This window comes from Pogona vitticeps, chromosome 1 (assembly GCF_051106095.1).
Source record: "Pogona vitticeps strain Pit_001003342236 chromosome 1, PviZW2.1, whole genome shotgun sequence".
NCBI classification, from domain to species: Eukaryota; Metazoa; Chordata; class Lepidosauria; order Squamata; family Agamidae; genus Pogona; species Pogona vitticeps.
In genome coordinates, this window is record NC_135783.1 from 91,337,170 (window position 1) to 91,364,494 (window position 27,325).

A 27,325-nucleotide genomic window follows, 5' to 3' on the forward strand; every position below is an offset into this window, starting at 1 on the left:
TTGCTTTTTTATTGCACATTTAACCTCCTGCATTTTTAGAATGTAATGAAAGCTTTTTTTTTATTTCTAGTATTTTTGTATTGAAATCTGACTTAAGTATTTGTTTTCATAATTTTTAAAAATATTGTGTGCCGACAGTTTTTCTATATTTGTGCCTACAGTTTTTCTATAGCTGTAAGACTTCTGGATATTTTCAACAACTTTTAAGTATTTTTGTACTTAGGGAAAATAAAAGCAGTGTAGATGAATAAAGCTTGTAGAAATAAGCAAGCTGATGTTGCCTGTAATTATTGCAACAGTGATACCTTGATAGCCAATGAATTTTGATATGATGGCAAATAATTATATGGAATTAACCCTTTTTAAGGGATAAATGCCACCTCTGATGAACAGAGTCTTCTGATCCCCCACCCAATAAAGTTCTGTAGGGCTTAGGAAGATGTTTAGCATCAAACTCTCTGAACTGACAGAGTTGCCATTCGCACTCCTCGTAGCATGCCCAATCACATGACTGGCACCCAGTGAGTAACAAACACAAGGGACAATTTGTTAATGACCAGCATTGCTGCCATGATTTATGTGATTATACCTATGCTGGTGTTAAATCTCCAAATCTCCAGTATGATTCCGGTCTCTACTTCTTAAAAAATAAAATAAAATCAGTAGATTTTGAATAAATAAAAAATGTTTCATTCACTCAGTAATGGCGAAATGATGTACTCATTAAGATTTATAATCACAATGCTATTCACACATTATAGTGAACTACTGTAAAAATAGGAGTTGAAAATAAATTGTACAATAAAGTCAAAATCAAAAAGAACTCCTAACAATGAAAGGTGCATGAAATGACAGGTGAATCAGCTACTGTATTTACGTATGTGTTGACTTGAAAGATCTATGACCACTTTTTTAAAGTTGCAGGATATATGATCCATCACTGGGAGTTCAGGAGAAGGATCTCCAGTGGTACCAAATTTTAAAGAAAAACGAAACAAGTTAACATACTGTTGTTTAACTAGAACAGCCAGTCAGTGTAACAATAGTGATGCCATTAACAATAACCTATCAGAGCCCTAAGAAAAGTTCCATGCCATACTCACCATAAGCAATGGAAACATGAGCACTAAATGTTATTAAGCAATTGCACATTCTCTTCTGAGCAGGTGGCATGATGTTATGCCCATAACAGAAGTGAATGATCTCAAGGAAGGTGTAGAATATTAGGAGTAACATTTACATTTAGAAAAACTAAATAGTCGCTGAAATCCTTCTTGCTGAGTGTAGTAAGCCACAACTAGAATAGGCCCATTGAATCAATAGAATTTATGGAGAAGCTGGCTCACCAAATCCCCATTGATTCAATGGGCCCACTCTAGCTGCAATTTACTACAGAAAGCAACAGGATTTCAGCTGTTGTTCAGGCTGAGATTAAATGTTCTTTGAACAATCCAGCCTGCCAACCAGCTAGAGATGATTTTTAATAACGTTTATTGAAACCAAGGTAACAAATTATTTACAATTACTTTACATTTAAGTGCTTTAACTGGCTTGTAGAAAAGCTATCTTTCATTGGATTTGGGCATCAGTATGAGTATCTATTTACATCTTTTCTCCTGAGCATCTTTGAGGAGGGATTTACACTGAGGAATGTTATGGGGGAAGGATTAAACACCCAGTATCTCACCCAGTTTGCTGGAATTAGTTTTCATACAAAACAGGAAAAAATTAATTCACCTTAACGACTTTTAAAATATGATCACCTATTTGCCTGCAGACATTCTTACAGACTATATAAAGGTGCTGAACAGCAACAAAATGATCTGCAAGGGGAGGGCATGCGCTAACTAAAAACCAATTTATCGTACAAGCTATATAATGTTGCTGATGATCAAAAAAACCTGTGAAGCTAAGATAATTTCCTTCATTTTCAAGTAGCCACTGGAAAGCCTCATTACATGCCTGAAGTTGTATTGCTTAGCAACGATGTTTCAGAAATGCAGCTTATCAGCACGATCACTAATCAGACAATGAATGCTGCAAAAATTCTGCATAGGTTTGCTCTATTTGCATTTCAGAATAAACAAGTAAATGCCAGAGTCTGCCTGAGAGTTAACAGTGGCTCTTTCCACTGATGTGCTGTGTTTAGCTAAGATTTGCACAGACATTTACTTTACCTCTTTTTAAAAATGTAATTACACATCACACGTAGGGCAGCCACACGTCCCCTGTGACGAAGGACAGTCTTCTGCTTGGAGGGCAGCAGCTCTGCATCCCTTTGGTCAAGAACGGGTGCTTTAAGTGTCACGAGGATGAAGTGCCCTCCCACTGATTTCCAAATATGATCCTTTCTGATATTGGATTTGTGTCCGTAAACCACTGAGCTATCCAGCCAGCTTACACAATTGGATAAATGGGCCCACCTACTCTTTTGTGTAAAGGGGCTGGATAACAAAGTGGTTTAGGTATTAGGCTGTGGAGCTAGAGGTTGAGAGTTCAATTCTCCACTGTGCCTCCTGGGAGAAGAACCAGCCTGTGTAGCCTTGGGCAAGCTGCAAAGTCCCAGGATGCATCCAGAAGAAGTGAATGGCAAACCACTTCTGTGTATTCTCTAGCTAGAAAACCCTGTAATGTCTCACCATAAGTCGCAGTTAATTTGACATCATGCAGTATTATTATTGTTTCGTGTAGGGACTGAACGATCTGCCCTATAAGAGGGTCAAACTAGCAGGTTTGACAAAATCAATATGCTTCCTTGTGTCTTCGACTGGAAGGCCAATCTCAGGACAAGCACCACTAGAGGGGACACAGTGTGATTTTTGGGCTAGGACGCTTTAAATTCTGGATGCCTACCTCCCTCCATTCTGGGGGGTGCCAAGGCTCCAGCCCCACATATGTATTTCTATGGGTTCTGTGTTTGCCCAGTGAAGACTCGCTGAAAAAGAACAGTCACAAGGAGAGGGAAAGGGAGAGAGCAAGTAGAAGAATTTGCTTTTGGTGCAAGGCAGGGAGTGGGGAAGATACCCAGTGTGGTGCAATGGATAGAGTGATGGACTGGGATTCAGGAGGCCTAGGTTTGAATCCCCACTCAGCCACGGAAGCTCATGGGGGTGTTGAACTGGTAAAGGCACTCCTGAAATACCTCACTTACCTTGAAATCCCTATTACAATACAGTACAGTACAGTAAACCTTTATTGGCATAAAAATCCCTATTAGGATTGCCATCAGCCAGTTCCAACTTGATAGCATGTTGCACAGTCAGCTGGCCCAGAAGTAATCACTAACTGTCCAGCCTTGGCCTGACCTGGTTCTCTGATATCACAAAAGGTTCTACAGGGCCTCTGGTTTTGGCCTTGAAATCTCAAGGAATGGGACGCTGCTGACCTGACAAGGCTAAAGAGAAAAATGTGTTTTCTTTAGTTTAAGTTACTACATTGAAATATAAAGGCCCATGCTTGTTATTTTATTTAAGGTACTGTTAAAGTGATGTGAGGGGACTTTTTTGGATAGGTGGAAAATACCTGAGTTAGCTTAAGCCAGCAGAAGGTACTCCGTTAAAAAAGGTCAAGGTCTTCAGCCCGGAATAAAGGGACTGATATGTGTCCCTAATATAACAGATACATCTGGGCCCCAACAAGGAACAAAATTGTTGTTGTGTGCCTTCACGTCAGAACCAGCTTATAGTGACCCTGTGAGGAGGATCACAGTAGCTCATGTCAACCGGCCATCTCATCTTTCGCCAGTACCTGCCTGGTTCTGCACAGTGAGCTGCTCAGTAGACCTGGAAGAGACATTGATGGCAAACAACTCTCCAAGGAAACTCAAACAGAAAGAAGAACCTTGCCACCAGGAAGAGAACACACACCATAACCCAGGAAAAGGTGGGTCAGACAGAAAGCCTGGGGAGCAGGGGGGCAACCTCTGGAGGGGACAAAGGCCTCCTGGAACCTGGAGAGTATAAAGGAGGTACTGGAGGCTGAGGCACAAAGACAATGGAAAGGGGAGGACAAGGAGACAATGCTGTCTGCTTTTATGGAGCAAAGAAAGGAATGTTAATCTGAACCCTAATCAGGCTTTTCAAGGTAAGCATGATATTTAAGATTATACTAGTTCCACATCCTTATTGAGTTTCCATGTCTGAGTGGGGATTCAAACAGAGGTCTCTTGAGCCCTAGTCCATCCAAGGAACGATGTAAGCACTCTGTAATAGGAGCCAATTTTAGCGATGTTTTAGAGAGAGTAAAAAGCATGTTGCAATAAACAATTAGGTGGATCACTGCATTGAGGACATATGACTATATTGAGACATCCATATTCTGCTGCGAATTCCTTTGGGCCAAGAAGGTGAGGCAGCTGGAAGCCAGCGTTTGGCTTTTCAGAGAATCCCTGATGACAAGGCTTTCTACTGCAGAAATCAAGGAAGTATCTGCACACTTTTAAAAACCTCATCAGACAGATAGCATACATTAAAGCTCCAACTTAATCTCCACTGCGTTGGGACTGCAACTCATAGCATTCCTCACTGCTAGGTGTGCTGGCAAGGGCCAACAGGGGTTGCAGCCCAACAATACTTGGGAAGTTACATGTTCCTCAGCCTTTCGTTGAAGGAAGTGCCTTTACAGTTTTAATTACTTTGCCAATAGCTGCCAGAACAGTTTAAAACCAACACATAGCAATCATTCTCCAACTCCCAAATGTATTTAAGTATAAAAGTTGCAGTCTGGTTCTTCATTCCTCCTGTTGAATAAATGCTGCCAATGACCCCTTCATCTGGTGTTAAATGAGTCTTTTTGGCCCAGTGCTACAACTAAACCTTCACCTCCAATTTTGCTATACAAGGAGTGTAGTTTCTTTGCAGCTGTGCAAAGGAATCTCTGCATTCCTCCTAGGCTTTATGCAGTTGCATCTTGCTATTGTTTTTGTCCTTACACAGATGGACCTCCATCTTCTTTTCCTCCCTAATGAGCTTTATAGAGACCTTATGATACCTAAAAGACTGTCTGACCCATCCAGACCCAGTTTCCTAAAACTTTGTTTGAAACTTCATGGCCTGAATCTCTAGCCATGTATTTGGACTTCCATGTCACCTTCCCCCCTCCCCATTTTTAAAATAATCTGCCCTGATGAAAATTTCTTTTAAAAAATTGAAAGCATGCATGTTTTCCACATTTACCATTGATCCTAATAAAAGTATTCCCCACCTGCAGCTATGGGCTTTGCAAATTAATGTGCTGTCATTTAAAATAAATATTCAGCAAATAAATACAAATGCAGGAGCAGATGATACCTTTATTGGCCAACTAAACAACTTAAGCAAACAACAGACAACGAGCTTTCATTGATAATCCATCTTCCTCAGGCTGTGCACCAAATTCTTGTAGGTAATTCAGGAAATAATATACTTTCATTGAAGTTCCCAAACTATAAAATAAAGTATAAATAAAATTATTCTCAACATCCACATGTACTGATGTCATTAATTGTGATCACTTAATATTTTATTAATGTTTGTAATATATTTTCTTGATATGTAAGTGTTCAGAGCAAAGGGGGAATAACCTTAACCTAAGAAGCTGAAATGCACAAGGTATAATTTTCTGAATCATCATATACTATTGAACTTTGCTAAAATGACTAACGGACAGAATATCTGAAACCCTTGAGCACCACCTGCTGACAAACCTAAGTTCTTTCTTTGCATTTTATTATTCTTCCAGAGAACTAACTTTCTTTGCATTTTATTATTCTTCCAGAGAACTTTAAAAAACAACCCTCGTGGTTAAAAGATTTTTTATCTTCTGCTGACACTCCAGAATTTTCAGCCTAACTCAGAACAATTCAAGACAAACAGGTTGAACATCTCTTGAAACTGAGTTGGCATAGAGCCAGTTTCTTTTTTAAAAAACAATGTATGCAATTAATTAATTAGGTTTATACATTATCTTTCTCCCAAAACAGGGACTCAAGGAAGCTCGTAAGATTTTTTTAAAACCAGATACGAATAAAAGCACAGGAAGACATTGTACTAAAACACAATTCATTAAACTGAAATATTGAAATACAACCAGTGTTTGAAGAAAGATTCCAGCACCAGTTAAACTCTTGTGTGGGGGGATGTGACAAAAGATAGTCTTTTGTCCTTTGCCTCAAGCAGCAAAATGCCTTGAGCTGGTGTCAATCAATATTAACACCCAATCTGTAATAAGGGGATAGTAAAACAGAATGATTTTTACAGAAGAGTTGTGCAGATTAAAAAGTTACTAAAGTAAGAATATGAGCTAAGAAAAGGTTTGGTTGTGAAGGGTTTTTTGAGCAGTGGGGACTGCTTCTCCAAAAATCCCACGGCCAACATGGTCCCTGTTGACTTTGAGATTCGTGGAGGTGCAAGACAAAAAAAGTGATATCTTCTTTTTATATAAAAAAGTAATACCCAGACACCTCTAAAGGAGTATTTTATACAGCTTGGAAGTTCTGTAACAGTCATTAAAGGTGTAATCTGTCATTTTCAGGTTCAGCAGGAGCAACAATAAATGGAGACATTTCAAAAGGCAACTTCCTGTATTGAGTTGTAATTCATGAATACCACTCACTCTTACTGAATTTGGGCTCAGTAGAAACTGGGAGTAGCTAGTCCACACCAGAAACTGATAATCGCTTTGAAATGTTTATGCAAAACTGTTCACTGTGCTTTGGCAACGCATCACCAGTCAGGAGTAGATCTATGTCTCTTATAACCAGATCTTACATGTGCTCTGCATACTAGTATGACTCACCTTGCTCTTACATTGTTTGTCCTTCAGGTTCTGGAAGAACACTCCTTTCTTCTCTTTGTGTAACTCCTCTCTTTGGTGATACCACTTCATGCATCTAATGAAGCAGGTTCTCACCAAAGCCGCAGGAGTTCCATCAGTGAGGGAATCTGGAAGTTGTACTCTTTAAAAGCAACTTTTCTAAGTCCTGCAACAGCCATAGATTGCTTCAGACTCATGTACTTGATGAATACATTTAGTTTTCCCCAGCATCACCTTGCCCATATTAAGATCCCCTTTGGAGGCCCTCCCCCAGTGCTGTGGCAGTCTGAGGTGAGGCATGTGGCAGCCATGGAGAAGGCCTCCCCAATTGTGGCTGAGGAGCTCCTGCTTGTGGACCTCTCCTGAAGGAAGCTTGCCTGAAGTGTACACTGGTCTCTTTCTAGAATCTGAATTAGAGAGCCTTTTCAATTCTCCTAGGTTTTAAAGTTTTTTTTTTTAAAAAAACTTGCCTTAGGATTAAGCCCTTACATTTTTTTGTGGCTGTTTTACTCGCCATTTATCTTTTATGTTTACTTTGAGTGGCATTCAAGTAATTCGTTCTGCCAATAGAAGATATCCAGTGTAGTGTCATGGACAAAATGACTGACTAGGATTCAGGAGTCTTCTGTTTGAATCACAGCAGGACCATGGAAACTCACTGTGGGGAGGAGTGAGCTGGTAAAAACTCATTAATTATCTCACTTCCCCTGAAACTTCTGTTAGGCTTGCTATAAGTCAAGTTCCGACTTGATGGCCCATAAATATACCCCTAGTGGAATGGCTTCCATCAGTGGAATGAAGAAAAGATTATTTCTGTTCCTGCTGTGGTCCCTACAATCTCCCATCTCCCCCATTCTGCTCTGGACATTTGGGGTTTCCCTGGAGTATATTTAGGACATACATGAGGAAGGGAGAAATGACTAAGATTCTATTATGCAGATCATCCTGACATTATACATTTCACCAAACATTGTCAGAGCTCGCTGAAAAATCATCTCACACGTTTGGAGGTGTTTCTCCCCCCACCTTTTTTTAGGAGAGAAAAACACTTGGAAGATATTCTGATGCTTCTGAATATTCTCTACCTATTTGGATGTCTGTGCAAATAACATGTAAAATCTCTGTGATAAAAAAAACACCACTCTCTTCTATGCAGCACCTGTCTGACCTCAATATCAATTGCATAAGGGTGAGGACTAGAGAATGTGCATGAACCTCGGTCTGGAGGTTTCGCTGGTTCATCGTCACAGCACCACAGGTACCACATATTCTCTTCCCCACCCCATCCCTCTGCCAGCTTTCCCCACTTATCAGCTGCCACACACTGTTCTTCTCCTGCTCTTCACACGATTGTCTAGTTGCAGCAGGAGTGCATGCTTCTCTCTTCCGCTTGTTCCGACAGATGAGGAGGTGTGCTCACCTCCAGAGCAGATTTGGGGTGTGTGGGTGTGCTGCAGGGGTAACAGTATCCCATTAGGTCAGAAGAAGCTTGCTCCCACATAGTTAAACTTATCCTTGTGTTTGTTTGTAAAGGTTGTTGGGGGGGATGTCTTGATATTTTTGTCCAGGAACAATAAAGAATTATTCAAATAAATAAGCAATCAAACAGGTTAGACCTTAAGGTACTACAAGATTTCTAGAGACTTGTTATCAAAGGGGGTAGTTTCCTGAGATAATGTATACTTATATCAACATCTTTCAACTGCTCAAAGCCCTACATTTGAAATTGAAATATGATGACTAAAGGCAGATGCTTGTCACAGAGCTAGTGAGGAAGAACTTCACTTGGTTTCTTTGTGACACTTTTTACCTTAAAGCCACGTTCTGCCCCACATAAGATGGCAGCTTTGTGAAGCATATCCTCAGAAAAGAGCTCCATTATCCAAAACTGAATCCAGGCAATAAAATCAGTTTGAAAGTGTTCACATCTGCACAGGAACATTGAAGTGACATGATACGTGGAAGAGCCCGAATGTATGAAAGTTAAGCAGCATTGTAATTATCTCTTCAGGTTAAGTGAAGTCCAATTGTCTTTTGCAAACACCAGGTGGTATGCCTGTTTCTTTGGAAAACAAGTAGTCATCAGATAATTGGATAATTGAAGGCATATAAGTTTTTGCTGCTTCTGTACCATGTAATTAACCTGTTTATGTTTGGGACTTTGTCACCTCAGTCTTATAAATCAGAACAGCCTGTTCTTATCTGCATACTGTATTGTAGTAGTGATGAGCTACAGATAACATGGAGTAGGAAAATTCTCTGGAATCAAAGCAGTATTTTTTTTTTTTTTACTATTTAAATTCAGGGACAAATGACAGCCACTGCCTCTTGTTCACTTCATGATTTCTTTAAAGCCAATATTGTTAACAGCGACCGGACTACTGAAATGCCAAACAATATTCATTGCCTGTATGGCGTATCAAATAAACGTTTTATTGAGCCCATTCAGTTTTAAAAATGATTTGGGCATGGCCTAGCAATGCAGGTGTAGACTTGTTAGCTTTCAGTGAGATTGAGAAACTTCCTATTTTGCCTGGATAAAAAGCTCCAGGGAACGAATGCTCCACAACCCTGCAAAAATAATTTGCCACATCTTTTGTGAACTACTGGTATGATGTGCTAAGATGTTTGGATGAAACCAGACCTAGATGCACTTGGAATAGACCCACTGGGATCAGTAGGACAGCTCTCTGTGTATTTATGTCTGGAGGTATTAGAGAGTATCCATCTTTGCATAGTACGCTCCTGGAACATAAACTACACCAAATTAATAAAGCCGGTGTGAGCTATTGGTGAGCAATTTGAACCAAGGGCAGAAATACTCTAAATAGCCTACCATCAGATGAGGAAAATCATTAAGAATTAGCTGGATTTAAGTAATAAGCAAGAACTTTTCTCACCTCCTGGAACTTGCAAATCAGCTTGTTTTATTTTAGGAATGTTCTTTGGGGCTTAAGAATAGGATTCATTTGAGATCTGATTTCTGAGGCCAAAAATAGACAACAGAGAGAACTTGCTTTGAGAACAGACTGCAACAAGTCTAGTGTAATTAGTGGTTAATGGGTGTTAATGTTGCCAGAGGTGATTGAGGCAGTCTCCTCTGATTTGTGAAATCAGACTTCAAAGGCAATTTGTACTTAAGGTCAGAGAGACTAAACACCCAACAAAGCAATCTGCAACTTTTGAAGGTGTATGAAACTTCTGCTGTGACAAACAGATGCTTTCAGTAGTTACAAGATTGCTCTCTTCTAGTCAGGGTCCAACATCTGTTTTTGGCCTTAAACACAAAATATTGCCTCAATACCTCTTTAATGTGCTTCCAGGTCTAATAATGGGCTACTTGTAATGTCTGAACCAGCTCCAAGAGTGGAAAGACCTGAGTTCAATTGTTTGTTTAGACATAAAGTTTACCAGGTGATCTTATGCCAGTTATTCTATCTCATGCTCATTACCCTCACAAGGCTGTTTGAAAAAGCAGGGGAGAAAGCCACAGATCCCGCTTTCAGCTCATCTGAGAGGAACTTCCTTCCTTCCTTCCTTCCTTCCTTCCTTCCTTCCTTCCTTCCTTCCTTCCTTCCCTCCCTCCCTCCCTCCCTCCCTTCCTTCCTTCCTTCCTTCCTTCCTTCCTTCCTTCCTTCCTTCCTTCCTTCCTTCCTTCCTTACTTACTTACTTACTTACTTACTTACTTACTTACTTACTTACTTACTTACTTACTTACTTACTTATTGCACAGGTTTAATGCCTTTCTGCCCATTTGGGCATTCAAAGCACTTTACAGCAGATTAGACATGTAAATAAATAAATGAGAGTAAACTCTAGCAGAAATTTTAAAGGAAGATGGGAGACAGAAGAAAGCAAAGGTGGCAAAGGTAAAAGCAGGTGGCTTGAATGTGCACTGGTAGCTTGCCACAGGATGTGTGAGGTAGTGAATTCATGCAGGCCAGTGGGCCATCCTTGCTCTGGCTTCCCATCCCATGCATAAATAATAGTCCAAGTGGTCATCTGGGTTGTTTAATCTTTGACTCAGCCTGGTGGGACTACATGGGTAGGTCAATGTGTCTCAAATTCTTGGAGTACTGTTTCCTATACCTCCACTCTAGCTGCTTTTCTGGCCTTATCACTTCTCTCTGTTCCTTCTTCTCTCCAGGTTTGGTCCATAGTCTCATCCCATAGGTATCACAGTTCTAAATTCCCAACAATTGGACTTTGGTTACAAAGCAGAAACCTGAAATTTTGAAATACTTGAGCAGAACAATAATGATGAACCAAGAGACAGAGCTATCTGAGGTGAAAGAACTGAGAGATCCTAGGTTACAACTGAGCTGGTCTCCCCCGCTTTTCAGTCATCCTTTTTTTTCCCTCCAGATTTTCTCTTCCACTTGTTTCAATGAACTGTTGCTGTCTGCTTGTTGTTTAGTTATTTAGTCATGTCCGACTCTTCGTGACCCCATGGACCAGAGCACACCAGGCCCTCCTGTCTTCCACTGCCTCCCGGAGTTGTGTCAAATTCATGTTTGTTGCTTCAATGACACTGTCCAACCATCTCATCCTGTTGTCCCCTTCTCCTCCTGCCTTCACATTTTCCTAACATTGGTGTCTTTTCCAGGGAGTCTTCTCTTCTCATGAGATGGCCAAAGTATTGGAGCCTCAGCTTCAGGATCTGTCCTTCCAGTGAGCACTCAGGGTTGATTTCCTTTAGAATGGATAGGTTTGTTCTCCTTGCAGTCCAGGGGACTCTCAAAAGCCTCCTCCAGCACCACCTCTTCCATCATTCTATAGTTGTGTCATGGGCTTTGGATCCAGTAGGTACCCATCTGGATCACTGATCAAGCCCTTGCGTTACCTTTCTTCTTTGCTACTACCGCAGGCATCCCAGTAGTAAAGCAGCAACAGCCACGAGATACGCACACCCCAAAGGTTTGCCAGACCTCCTCCTACCTTCAGCCAGAGGGGAGGAGATCTGCAACCTCTTATGACTCTGAGAAGCTCTTCCAGGGACCATCAAAGTGCTTCCTTGAGGTTATAAAATAATTTGTTCCTGCAAGTCATTGATCTACCAGAGCCCTTGGTTTATCATGTATGGTTCTCTATCTCCCAGTTTGTCAACACTATGAGCTTTTTTTTTGCAGCCAAGTCTTATGTCTTCAAGAAAAGTGAGCATAATGCTGGAAGAGGATGCCGGAGAGTAGGGGCCTAACATGTCATTAAGTCCACAGAGGTTGTGGCAAAGAGAGTCACCCTATTGTTTCATCAAAGAGTTCAGGATGGGGCTGGAAGTGCTCATCCACTGAAGGAGAAACACCTCAGCACTCGGATAATATGTTTGCCTTGGACCCCCACAGGACTCCCACGGAAAACTCCACAGGGATAAGCATACTGTTGGCTGCAAGCCCCAGAAGAATTCCTAGGATGGGCCTACAGTTGAGCCTATTAACAACACCAGTGTGGAATCAAGGTAATTAATTTCCTTCCCAATAAAGCCATTAAAAAAACACAGAGTACTGAATGGGAAAAAAACACCACCAAACAATTGCACCTCCAGTCCTCGTGCTGACAGAGCTTGGGAAGTGGTGGCTCATCTTTAACATTCCTGTGCCATTCTCCCAATTTAAGCTCTGAACCAGTTTTAATCTAAAGATTGATGAATAGAGTTCCGCTGACATCCTCCCTACTTACCCAGACAGAGCAAAAGAAGGCCATTTTGGCCAATTTCACCTTTCCTATATTCCCTGAATTTCTCCTCCAGAGCAGTGGTCGCCAACCTTGGGCCTCCAGATGTTCTTGGACTACAACTCCCAGAAGCCTTTACCACCACCTCTGCTGGCGAGGATGTTTGGGAATTGAAGTCCAAGAACATCTGGAGGCCCAAGGTTGGGGACCACTGTGTTAGAGGACTCCCTGGAACATGGGAGGTGGTGTGGAAGAGCAGGGAAAGTCAGTACCTTCTTTAATTCGTGGAACCTCCAGTGTTTTGAAACCCCTGCCATTCATTAAACGGGCAATGGCAGATCCTAGCCACAGTTCTTGAAACTAATCTTTATGTTTATATACCCTGTACTTTAATTTTTTTGTCATCGTTTTCAAAATGATACTCTGAAGAAGGCCCCGCTGTGCTCATCTTTATATTCAAATGCTGTTCTTACTACCCACACAACTCCTACTGCACTTGCAGCTCAGTAAAATGTTATACAATAAATTTCTAAAAGGCACATTGTTATGTTCCCCAATAAATTTACTTCCCAGGTTGCACTGCAATATTGCTTCTCTCATTGTTTCATCAAAAGCAGTTTCTTACTAATGAGGGAAGCAGCTGCTTCAGTGACTAAAGAGCTACTGACAACTCCTGGGTGTTTAACAAGTAGCTTTATTAAGTGGAATGTGTAGGTAAATAAAGTGCCTCCCTTTCTCTTTGTGCCTCAGCTGAAGTTAGAGCAAGAGGAACAAAGCAGACCACCGAAGAATTGATGCCTTTGAATTGTGGTGCTGGAGGAGGCTCTTGAGAATCCCCTGGACTGCAAGGAGAACAAACCTATCAGTTCTAAAGGAAATCAACCCTGAGTGCTCACTGGAAGGACAGATCCTGAAGCTGAGGCTCCAGTACTTTGGCCATCTCATGAGAAGAAAAGACTCCCTGGAAAAGACCCTGATGTTGGGAAAGTGTGAAGGCAAGAGGAGAAGGGGACGACAGAGGATGAGATGGCTGGACAGTGTCTGCGAAGCAACCAACATGAACCTGACACAACTCCGGGAGGCAGTAGAAGACAGGAGGGCCTGGCGTGCTCTGGTCCATGGGGTCACGAAGAGTCGGACACGACTAAACGACTAAACACAAACACCTGATTTGGGGGGGGGGGGTTGAGTTGAAAAAGAGGACAGGTTCCCTGTGCCTCATATAGTTGCTTAGACAAGGGCATTTCATGAAAGTTATGCCCATTGAAATTTCCATCTCCATATCACGATTACAGATACAGTATAACTCCTACTCCTGACCCAGTTTGTATCTGAATTTAAGAGACTTTTAAGAGCCATTCTGATCTGCCCTGTACACAAGCATGATCTGTCCATTTCCAGTTCTCCATTAAAAAAATGGTGGGAAAACACAAATGGACACTGCACCCCCCACAAAAAAAAACTGGAAAAAAACAGAGGGGCAGAAAGTGCAAAACACCAATGATAGAGATGTGTACGGCAACATTTCCGTATTTCTTTTTCTCCTGGTTTTTTGGTGTGGGGTACTGCTTTTATTTTTGTGATTTTTGAGTATCATTTCTTTTGCTTCACAGGAAAGAGAACACCTCTGTGGGATTTCTCATTCATGTTTCCTGGTACTCCAAAAGCCCTAACGAAAACTTTAAAAACTACTCCAAAAAAGCAGAGGCAATGCAACAGAAAATCAATCTATTCCATAAACTGACAACAGTACATGAGGAGGAAAAAACCCACCTAAACAAAAGACAAATGTCACAAGCTATTCCTAGCCAACAGTAACAACCACACTGCTACAGTCACAAAATCAATCCTCGGGCTCATACACCTACTCAAAAAGAAATAAAATGTTCAGATCCAGAACACATGCCTTTAACAGAATAAATATACATAAAATTTGGTAACAATTTGAAAAAAAACATCAAAGAGGGAAAGCACCCATACACACACACACACACACACAGAGAGAGAGAGAGAGAGAGAGAGAGAGAGAGAGAGAGAGAGAGAGAGAGGAAAAAAGAAAACAAAAAAACCATACACAGCTTTCTCTACTAAAAAGCAAGCAAAGCAAGTGAATAAATGCAATAAAAAAAAAATCAAAGCCACCCCCTCCCCTTAATAAAACTACTCTATTATGGCAAGATTATATATAATGGCAGCAACAAAAATAATCCAAAATGGACAAAGATCAAAATGCAAAACACCAATAAAAACAAAACAAAAAAAATCAAAACAATAAAAATTGTTGCCAAAAATAGTGAGATGTAATGGACAAGAAACAGAACAATATTTTAGACTTCGAATCTAAAAATGTTACTCTTTAATTAACCCTTTATTGCACAAAACCCTGCTGGAACAGAACATAATGGCCTGAAATGGGAACTTGTGAGTAGGGTAATCAAATCAAATTCATTACACATGTGTGACTTGATGAGACACATGCAGCAAGCCACAAAACTAATCCAAAATTTGTTTTGATGGGGGGAGGAAATTAAGTTCTACATTTAGGCAGGAAAAATCAATTGCACTGGTATAGGCTGGGTGACACCTGGTTGCGCTACGTATGAAAAAGATCTAGACCTCTTGCTAGATAATAAGCTAAACATAAGTCAATAATGGACTATTCAATTCTAGGTTACATCAATATCCATATAGTGTCCAAATTAAGGAAAACATTGTGTCCCCAGTAAAGAGCCCTGGGGCATTAACAGCACACCCATTAAATCCAGCATTCATGCATCTTGATTAGAAGACAGAAAAGAGAAAGAAAAACTCAGGCAAGTGTTAAGAAACTCAGGCAAGTGTTAATAGCCATCCGGTTCTGTTGATGTAAAGGAGAAAGAGAGTGTGAAGAGGAACGCCATCCTTCACACCCAAAACATTTTGCTGCCTGAGGCAAAGGACAAGATTCTAGCTAGAGACAATTCCACAAACAAATATGAACTTGACTGACATTTGAATTTTATATCTACACTGGTGTTGTCAAAACAGCCTCTGCTGCATCAGAAGACAAGAGGCCAATTTAGGCATGTGGAAAAGCCCACACAACTCTGTTCTCCAAAAAGTGTAAACAGTTGTCCCTCTTCCTGCACTTGCTGCCTGGGACAGGTGCTTCACTCTACCTAACAGTAGGACAAGCCTACTATTCCTTCATGTAATGAAGTAGTAATTAACTCTGAAAACCAGCCAATCATCACTCCATTGAATGTTCTCAGCCAAAGATCAAGGATGAACAGTAGATTACATTCCACCAATCATTCCTCTCAGGCTATATGACAAGTGAAATCATCCAAATTAAGGCAAGGATCTGGTTGTCTAGAAATTTGCAGCCAGGTTGGACCAGATGCAAGTGATGTTATCAGCCAGATATTTAGCAAACAAATCTTAACAGATTTTCAAGGATTCTCTCTGGTGTCCTTGGAGGTTTTGTCTTCTTAAGTCCTCTACACTTCACTGGCAAACCTCATTATATCAGGGAACAAACAGGCCTCATTTGCTAATAATTCAAAAAATTGAGTTTATGGGGTGCAGATATGTTGTCCTAAAAATGAAAACTGCTTTTTAAAAGTTGCTTCAGAGAGGCATTAAAAGTGAAAGTACTTTTGAGAAACTACAGCTGGGGATATAGTTTACATTACAGCCACTTGTTTTAGTACAAAAGCTACTGATAAGCTAACAAGGCAGAAGTAGCTTATTCAGTTCATGCCAGTTTTCACAGGGAAAAAGTAAACAATAGAGTGATGAGATGATGTGAACAAAGAACAGAAGAAAAATATGGAGTGCATTTTAAACTGTTGCTTGTGTTGTGTTTTACCTATAATGTTAATTAACAGATACCACGAAATGGATATGGAAACCTAGGTTAAACAAATGAGAATAATAATATATCATACAATGGAAGCTTTTACAGAATAGTGCAAAAGGAGAAAAGAATGAATGTTATTTTGAAGAGTTTGTTTAATGATAAGCAAATAAATAAATATATATGGCACTCAAGCCAATACTGCTCATGGGAGGGGAAATTTCAATCTGACATTGAAACAGCCAAGGCTTGAGAAGGCCAGGAGCTGGCCTTGGCTGGGTCTGAGATGAGCAGAAGCTGAGTAGTTTACACTCTTAACATAATTTTGCTTTGACTACCAATGCAGAACTAGACTATAAATAGGGAGCAATCATGCAGTTCTGAATGGAGAAACATCTTATCCAAAGAGAACATGAAGCATAGATCTGATACCAAGCAAACAGTTTTAGGACAGCAGAAAGATAAGTGTGGCACTGACAACCATCAATGACTTTTATATAAGGCTGGGTAAGCTCTTGGCTTTTCAGAGAAATTTTTTTGTGTGTGTAAGTTAACATCATGCTTAGAGCCAAATAATGCTTTTCACTTTGTATATTCTTACTTTTAAAATTTAAATACTTTCATATGCCTTTCAGTGAAAGTTATAAGGCTTTTTGCTTTTTATAATATTATTCTTAAGAACTTTGAAGTGTTTCAGTGATGTATTCTCTGCCTTTGTAGACTATGAGCTCCTGTGTTGTAATGCTTTTGTAGTTTGAGTCAAATATGACTATAGTTCTTGTCTGTACTTTTTATAGCTATAAGCTTGCAACTGATATGTATATTCTGACTTAAGTATTTGCCCAAAGCTTAAGTTCCTTAATGTGCCTACAAGTTTTTTCCTCACAACTGTAAGTCTGTCTTTGATATTTTTGGATTTGCTATTTTTAAGAATGGAACATAGAAATGATGTAAATAAACAGATCTTGTACAGGATTAACAAGTTTTGAAGTCGCCTGGAATTATTGCAACAATTAAGACCTTTATAATGAGATACCCCAGTGAGTTTGGAGAACCTTGTCACTGATCATCTGGTTTCATTCTGGGATTAACTGTTTACTGGGATAATGTCAAATAGAGATGGGGGTATACCCTCCCACAGGTGGACATAATGAGAGTCCAGCCCCATGGGGCCAGAAGGTCCACTCACCATTCCGCTGCAACCTCTGTGGAGCCTTCCAACGGGCTGGTAGAAGGCAGGATGACAAGCCTCTCTGCTAGGTTGAAGAGTGGCTCACTGAACGCAATCATTGAAGCTATTAGAAGACTCCACAGAGGTCACAGCAGTGGTGGAATGGTGAGTGGACCGTCCAGCCCCATGGGGCCACCTGTGCAAGGTAGTTATGTTACTACATAATAGTAATTATTACTACATAACAGTAGTTATGTCCACCTGTGCAGCGGTATTTGTGTTTGTATATGAATACCCCCATCTCTAATGTCAACTATAATGAATCACAGAATCCGTTCTTTGCCTGGGAGGTCTATAAATCTCTGTAGCAGGGGTCCCCAACACCCACTTTGAGGCCCAGTACTGGTCCGTGGGCTTCCCAGGACTGGGCTGCAGAGACAGATCTCCATCCCCCCCCCGCATGCACACACAGCGGGCGTGTTACGCTTGCGGGTGAGTGTCACGCTGGTGGGGGGCATGTTGCACTTGTGGGGGGCATGTCGCACTCATGGGGGTGTCGTGCTTGCATGCATCCACATGAACACGGCAAGCCCCCCCCGCACAGAGCCCCCCCAACTGGTCCACAGTTCCAAAACTGTTGGGGACCCCTGCTCTATAGGACTCCTGGGGGAGTCAATTACTCTTATCAGGTTCTGACACATTCAAGCAAGACATAGTGGTTAGGAGCAATTGTGTCAATGTGTAAGTGATTCTCAATTTTGGCTTTGTTTTTGTAAAATAAATCATGACATGATTTAATATGTCATGTATTGTTCATCTGAGGTTATATTTACCTAATTTTCAGACGTGCTAAGGACTAGATGATTTTTATTATGTTCCAATACAAAAAAACCCATAGAATTTTAGAAGGGTGTTCTTTTTCACATGACTTCAACTAAATAGAGTAAATAAGCATAGATTTAAATTGAAACCTGTTTGCCCAGTGTGTTCTGCATGTAAGCACCTCTGAATGTCTAGTGAGAGCAAGGGTGGAATGAAAGCAAACTGTGCTTCTGTATTGCATGACAAGTGTTCTCCTAGGAACTCCTTGTGGCCACAGTGCTAGTGGGTGCGATTACACAGGGAACTAGATCACCATCTGAACCACATGTGAAGCAATTTTGTGCAATCTGTTTCCTTGTGATCTCATCAGAATATCAATTTTTTGCCCAGAATGAGTACTGGAATGTTGTTTCTGGCATGTTTTTTATCTGATTGCACCAGTCCCCTTTAGTCAAATGGTACAGGCAAATTTAATTGGGTTGTCCTACTCAAAAGTCACAATTCCAGGCATTCTTGTACAGTATTGATTTTCATAACAGGTACTAGAACGTTGTCCCTGGGGTGTTTGGGGTCTGGTTGCATTAGTCCCGTTAGTCAGATGGCATGGGTGAATTTCAGTGAGCTGTCATACTTAAAAATCACTGTTCCAGAATGTTGCCTGCAATATCAATTTTCTGCCCAAAATGGACACTAGAATGTTGTTTCTAGGGTCATTTGTGTCTGGTTGCATCATTCCATCTAGTTGGACAAGTTAGGTCAATTTTGTTGGGCTGTCCTACTCAAAAGTCACCATTCCATGCTTTTTAGCAATATCAATTATCTGCTTGGAATGGGTACCAACATGTCGTTCCTAAGGATCATTTGTTGCTTGCTGTATCTGTCTCTTCTAGTCAAACATTTGTAGTAAATTTGATTATCCAACTTGGAAAGATACAAGCATCAATATCCTTTCTCACCCCACCAATAGCTGATATAAATGGGCCAGAAAAGACCACATGCATCTGTTCATGACGCCATTGTCTTTTATGACTCAGTGACAAAGAATGGCAAAAATGGGTAGAATCCACAGAGCCAATGGAAAAGGTATACGATTGGGCATTTTAACACAGAGACACATGAAACATTTCTTCTCTCATAAAAAATGGTGCCTGAAAGGTACTTTAGCCTGAAATGAAGTTACAGATTCATACCTGGAACAAACAAGAGACTGTTCCACTTATTTTGTCCACTACTGTAGCACATAGATTTATGGTAAATAAAAGTAAAGGTTCCCCTTGACAAATGTCCAGTCGTGTCCAACTCTAGGGGGTGGTACTCATCCCCATTTCCAAGCCATAGAGCCAGGGTTTGTCTGTAAACAATCTTTTGTGGTCATGTGGCCAGTGCGACTAGACACGGAACACCGTTCGTTACCTTCCCACTGAGGTAGTACCTTTTTATCTACAGTGGTGCCTCGCATAACGAGCGCACCGTTTAACAACGAATCCGCATAGCGCTCTATTTTTTGTGATCGCTAATGCGATCACATTGTGATGTTTTGAATGGGAAAACATTGCATTGCGATGTTTTTAGAACAGCTGATCGGTGATTCCAAAATGGCTGCCAGGTGCCCAAAATGGCCACTGCAAGCATTTTCGTGTGGTTTCCTCGTACTGAGGCGGCGAAAATGGCGGCACTATGGAGGATCTTCGCTGAACTGTGAGTTTTTGCCCCATAGGAACGCATTAAACCAAGTTTAATGCGTTCCTATGGGTTTTTAGTTCCGTTTAGTGATGCTTCCGGATAGTGACGATTAATCTGGAATGGATTTTTACACACTTTCAAACTGCTAGGTTGGCAGGAGATGGGACAAGCGACAGGAGCTCACTCCACTGCGTGGATTCAAACTGATCTTTCGACCTTGCAGCCCAGAGGCTTTGCAGTTTAACTCGCAGTGCCACCACTTCCCTATATTTATGGTAGCCTGTACCTATTAATATATTCAGGGCTAAGGTGATACAAATCTTGTCAGAAAAGGCAGTGTGCTTTTATGCAACTGTTTTGTTACATTATATATAATAGTTTCATCATTTTACATAGATAATGGTGCAACATTAAGACTTTTTAAAAGATACATTTGAGAAATGGCATTCTAAAAAATTCTTATTTCCATAATCCATTATTTTTATAATCCATTATGTGGATCAGAATACAAAAAGATGGTTATAAAAGGAGGGCATTGAAGTATCTTTTACTTAGGGATGAGCCATTGGAGTAGCTCTATTCTTTAACTGTTCTGGGATTCAAACACTAACTAAATTAGTTCCATCTGATTTAATTCTAATCAGTTCAAATTCTTGCATGAAGCTGAGGGAATTTTGCATGTAAGCCATTGACAAAAGGAAAAAAAACCTACATCTTTTATTTGATTTCCCCCCTCTAATGTCTTATAATTGTACATTGGGAGACTGAACAGCTATGAGTTGGAATTTGAGATTTTGACATAGGAGTTGTATGGAATAAAGTGGGGAATCTACTTTACTGGATTTTATGGATTTAAAAAGAAATGTTTTATTTTTCTCCCTTTATTATTTGTAAAACTATGCAGAGGTGATCAAATAATGAAAATATACCAATATAACATTCAGTATCTTACCACTGAGCAATTTATTACATTTTTTAAAAAAGTGTGGAGAAGGAAGAAAAGCAGTCCTTTTAAATATATGTGGGGGTGCCTTTGTAAAACATTTGAAAATTTAAGTTGGTGCAAAATGTAGCGGCTAGACTGGTCTCTAGAACCTGTCAGTTTGATAATCTCCAATCCTGCTATATCTGTATCAGCTTCCAGTTCATTTCTTAGTGTTGGCTTCTTTATTAATTTGTTGCCTTTACTTCTCATCTACCTCCAATGAGCTCCAGCAGGAACACATGGCTCACCTTCTATCGCTAACAACTTTATTGGGTAGGCAAGCTGAAAGAGAATGATTCTTTCAAGGTCTCCTAAAGAGTATTGTGGTTTGGTGAAGACTAGAACCTGGACCTTTGAAATCTCAGCCAATCACTCTGACCACTAACTACATCATGCTGGTTCTTACTTTATGAAGCTCTAAATGTATAGAATTAGTACTTCTAAAGGGCTGCCACTTTACATACAATCCTGCCCAACCACTTGCATTTACTATCACAATGTTCCACCTTCTTCAGAACACAAAGTGTGTTTTGCTGGGAGATGCCGCCTTCCTACTGTGATGGCGAGGGTGTGTAATTCCCTTCCTGGGCAGCTTCACTTGTTTCCTTGGTGTTTTTTTTCAAGGCCCAGGCAAGCCATAAAAACTCTTCTCTTCTAAATGGCTTAGTTTTTTGTCTGTGAACATCTTCTCTCTTCCTGTTGTATTTTGTTTGGCTCTTGGTTTTCGTTTCATTTTTTTTCCTTATGCCTTTTGGTAAGCTGTTGGGGGAGAGGGGCATTTGAGAGTAAAAAGCAGCATATAAACATCTTACAAATAAAGAAAAGTAACATTTTCTTGTTACATGGCATTGAACAACCTTGTTTTTCTTCCATAAAACATCCTTACATCTTGAGATTAAAATAAAACCCTCTTGAATACTTGATACATAGAAAACCCTGAGATAATTGCCATTAAATCAAAATTGACGTGATGGCACATGGTTATTATTTTTATTAAGGTTTTGAAAGATAGTTTTCTACTGCAGTAGTTAAGAGGAAATGGTAAAACTGATCTGCAAACAAAGAGAAGGATGACAGCTATCTGGCTCTGTTTCTCCTGACTTGCTGATTTTGCAAACTTGTAATTCTTTGATAATTGTTACTACTACAGGAGATGTCGCTAAGTGGTCAAGGTCAGAGTGGGCCGAGCAATCCAAACAGGAACTCCATATCATAATTGTGAGATAATTTTGGTTTGGAATATATGGAGGGCAGCTGAGACGAATTGATTACCGGCGGAGAAGTGAAACTTGGCAATTGCCTTTAAATTCTGAGATGTGGATGAAATGGCATTTTTTTGAGGGGACCAATTTAGTTTGTAATGTAAGAGGATCCCTAAGTACTTAAAGGTTTGGACTTGATGATAAGAGTGTGGACCTATTGACCAGAGGGAAGGGGACCAGCGTTTAGAGAAAACCATAATTTTTGTCTTGTCTGAGTTGATGGTAAGATACGTAATTTAACGAGTAGTATTGTTGTAAATGGGTAAGAGAAAAACGTAAACCAGATTTAGTGAGAGAAAGTAGGACCATATCGTCAGCATAGAGGAGAATAGGAAGACGAGTCCCATTAAGGGCTGGAGGCGAATTATCAAAGTCTAAAAGAAAAGAGGGGAAATCAGCTAGAAAAAGATTAAAAAACAGGGGGGCAAGGATACACCATTAAGAACAGGGATCCTATCAGTTAGGACATGTGAGTTGGGTGAAGTTAAGAGTATGAAGATGGAGAAGCAAAAACAAAAACTTCTTTCTTTAGGAAGATCCTTGACCTTCCTAATTCCATTCGACTTGCCTCTATCCTATTTGAATTATATATTTTTTCCCACTCCACCAATCCAACACCAAAACCACTGGTATGGGCAAAAGGGGGGGGATACCACTGCCGTCCGGCGGAACTACGATCAGAAACTCACCTCTGATCTTTTTATTTGGCTTTTGCATTTCTACTTAATGTTTAATGAAATAAAAAAAACCTCCGCCCCCTTTCCCTTTTAATTATAAATCAATTTTTTAAAAAATAAGATTTAAGGCTCAGTTTTTAGTAATTTTAGTTTTGTTATTGCTTTTACTATCTAAAATTAGTATGTTTAATATATTATACCAGTAATATATATAAAAGAAAAAAAGAAAAAGAAAGAACAAAAAGACAGAAGTCATTACAGATAAATAAGGAAAAGATAAAAAATTAATAACATAAAAAAAAGAAATTTAAAAAGGGGGTTGATCCATCTTCTTCCAGAAATCTGGTAGTTTCTGGTTCATCCTTCTATTTCTTTACTTGTAGTTGGGGTTAACTCCTGACTTTCCTCTTCTTCTTGCCAGAGTTTCCAAGCCTTCAGCAGTTCTTTACCTTCATCGCAAGAGTAGATTTTGAACAGAACCTTGTATTTCCAAATTTTCAAAAAAAAAAAAAAATAGGATGACCCCATTGATCAGCTGTACATAATACTCTAGAACAGATTTTATATTCACATCTGAAGATTTAATACTGAAATTAATTCCATTAAAATGACGGATCATGATTTGATATCAATAGAGATTGAAATAAAAAAGATTATAAAGACTCTAAAAGGTGGAGAAGGGTAAATAATAGTTTACAGTACCTGGAGGTAATAGAAAAGATAAAAAATAGTAATGGTTAGAATTATGGACAATAAATGAAGCAGGAGGTGGTAAATTAGGCCTGTTGTGGTACACAATGAAAGCAATCTCAAGAGGAATAACATTAAGGGAATCCTGTAAATTAAAAAAAATTAAGGAGAGAAATGTGAAAAAACTGGAAGAAGATCTGAAAAATTTGGAAAACAGATTTTTTAAAGAAAGCGATAGAAGAATTTTGGTAGAAATTCAGGCGAAGAGAAAGGAACTAGATAACTTAGAAATAGAGAAAGTCCAGAGAGAGTTGATGTATTTTTTGAATTTAATAATAAAAATTCAAATTAGCTAGAATGTGTAAAAATAGAAGAGTAAAAACCTCTGCTGGGATAATTAAAGATAGAACAGGTAAGAATTGTAATATAATGAAAGACAAACTAAAGATTTATCATGAATTTTTTCAAAATTTATATAAAGGAAATAATGTAATGAAAGAGAATATAGAAAATTATATAAATGAGAATTTAAAAATTAAATTATTGGAAGACGATAAAAGAATATTAGAGGAAGAGATTACAGAACAAGACATTGCCAAAGTTATTAATAAGTTGAAAAATGGTAAAACACCAGGCCCTGATGGATTGGGTCCAGAATATTATAAGCATTTTAGTTACATTTTGACATCTAAGTTAAAAATATTTTATAACAAAATAATGGAAGGAGAGACAATGTCTGCTTCTTGGAAGCATTCATTAACGATTCTTATTCCAAAACCCAACAAGGATCAAACAGTTCCAGGATGTTATAGGCCCATATCTCTAATAAACCAAGATGCTAAGATTTTTACTGTTGTATTAGCAAATACCATATTTTTCGCTCCATAAGACGCACCTTTCCATAAGACACACCAATTTTTTAGGAGAAGAAAACAGGAAAATATAATCTGTTTTCTTCGCTCCATAAGACGCACAGACTTTCCACCCCCCTGTTTTGTGGGGGAAAAGTGCGTCTTATGGTGCAAAAAATATGTTAGATTAAATAGATTGATAGCAAATTATATTAAGGAAGATCAGTATGGTTTTATTTAGGGAAGAAAAAAGGGTAATTTAACTAGATGAGTTTTGAACATTATATATGAGATAGAAAAGGAAAAAATAAAAGCAACTGTTTTATCATTAGACATATTTAAGGCTGTGTTGAATGGCCAACACTAAAACTTCTTATAAGGGGTTGGAGGTTTGGCAAAATAATTATAAGGGTTATAGACCGACTGTATTCAGATAATACTTCAAAAGTAATAGTTAATGATGGTTTAACAGAACAGATTTTTCTAGGCTGAGGTACGAGACAAGGCTGTCCACTTTCACCAATATAGTTTTGTATGGTTATAGAATTGCTAGCTAATGCCATAAGAAATCATGAATTAATTAAAAGATTAGGAAAAAGTGATACAATTAAGATTAATTCATTTGCTGATGATTGATTATTGACTATTAAAAACCCATTAGAGAGTATGGACTTAAAAACCACTTAGAAAAATTTGGGGAAATAACAGGATTAATTATTAATTGGCAAAGAACACAAATAATGATGTTTAATCATAATAAACAGGAAGAAATGTTTATGAATAAATATAGTTTTAAAATGTATAATCATATTATTTAGGTATAAATATAGTTAAAATGAATCAAAAAATTAAAGGAGAAAAAATAAAATAAAAAGTGATATTAAAGATAAATTGCAATAGTACTCTAAATTGAAATTATCATGGTTACCAATTACCTTTTTATTTAGGATACTCCCAATACAATTAGAAGAAGATGATTTCAAGTACTGGCAGGGATTAGTTAATGGATTTTGTAATCAAGGTAAAAAAAATCTAGAATAAATAAAAGATATTGGTATAAAGCCAAAAAAAGGAGGTTTAGGTATGCCTAATGTAAAAAATTATTATATAGCAAATCAATTAAGATTTATTGGAGAGATTATATAAAGAAAAATTAATTTGGTGGGATATGGAGCCCTCAGAAATAAATGGGAATGTTGAAAAATACTTGTTTAATGTAGTAAAAAGAAATACAATAAACCATATGAAAAACCTCTTTTTTAAAAAATATTTTAAATATATGGAATAGATATAGAGAAGCTATGTCCCTCAACTTCACCATTAAAATTAGTGAAATAGAAAAATTTCCTACAAACCTAAAGGGTTTAGTAGATTTGTTGCAAGATTGAAGGATTGGATGAATAAAATGAGATAGAGAGGTTACTTACCAGTAACCATGGTTCTTCAAGTGGATCTCTGTGAATTCAACAAATGGGTTCAGTCTGCGCTTGCGCCGGACTCCTCAGAATATTTTAGAGCTTTAAAAAGTAACACTAGTTGAACATTGCTCCTATAGCACTTCCTCTGCCTGCCCTATACCTCAGTTCCATTTTATCCGCCACTAACAAAGCTGTGAAATTCATTAAGCTAAGAGTAAGTGACAGATAGTGGGGAGGCTGGCCGGGATGTGTGAATTCACAGAGGTCCACTTGATGAACCATGGTTACATGTGGTGGGATTGTAAATTGGTTAAGAAATTTTGGAAACTGATTTTTAAGGAAATATGTGATATATTTGGTAAAGATATTGAATTTAACTCTAAAATTGCTTTGTTGTCAATTTTTGATTAGATCTTGATTATTATTTGAAGGAATTGATTTCTAACTTTATGACAAGTGCTAGAATATAATAGCTAGGTTTTGGAAAGACAAAAATTTTATTAGATTAGAAGGTTGGTATGGTGAAGTATGGGACATTGCATTAAATGATGAATTGATTAGTGAACACAAAATGAAAATAGGGGAAATAAGTTCCAATATTTTTATGCTATTTGGGATAGATTTGTTGAATTTGTATTAGTGAAAGGGAAGGGGAAAGCCTCTAAACAACAATCTATACAATTTTGGAAAAGAAGTTTGTAATAAAAATATTGTTCAGTGGGGTCCTGTGGGTATGGGGTGCATGGTAGAATTTAGTGTATAGTAAGCACTAAGCACTATTATTTGTATTTTTGTATTTATTTTGTTTTAAAAATTAAAATTAAATTTTTAAAAAATAATTGTTTCTACAAATAGCAGTTAATTGTTGCTACAATTAGCATAAGCCCAGGGGATGATATTGAATAGAAAATGTGTTCCGTGATAATTTATCCTCCTTTAATTTTTAGTGTTCTTGGCCTTTGTAGGAGAAAATATGTTGGTTTCCTTGGTTCTGCAATCATACATCAAAAGGTCTTTTTAAATGCAGGTTCACCAGCAGCTAGAACTATTGGAAATCTGTACACCCTCTAGCAGTAAAATTCATATACTTTCAAAAGGCAAGTATTTCTCCTTGGATTACAGAAAACTATGGAGGATTAATAAAAATAGCAATACAACCCATATTATCATTCCAGAGAGCTCATACAAATGACATGATATACATTTACCATGTTTATTGCATCCCTGCATAAACATCCAACACAAAGTCAACACCTAGCAATTAAAGATCAAAGTAATGAATATGTAATACTAATAAAAGGCAACCTCCTTTTTCATCCACTGTGAGGAGAATCTCTCAGGAAGCTCTCTTGGCATTTAAGATGTGGGCCATGTGGTGGCATTTTGACTTAAACTACAAAGATGTGTGAATACGATCCACTTATATTTGGTCCAAATTATTTCCCTTACAAATCACAACCGATTC

At 38.7% G+C, this 27,325-nt stretch overlaps 1 long non-coding RNA gene across 1 annotated transcript; it reads left to right on the forward strand.

The window, feature by feature from the left end:
* The first annotated feature begins 8,311 nt into the window (after window positions 1-8,311).
* Window positions 8,312-16,479, forward strand: LOC144586475 (uncharacterized). The gene is made up of 2 exons (XR_013541323.1): window positions 8,312-12,248; window positions 14,077-16,479. It is a non-coding gene; the product is annotated as an uncharacterized LOC144586475 (long non-coding RNA).
* Window positions 16,480-27,325: the final 10,846 nt, after the last annotated feature.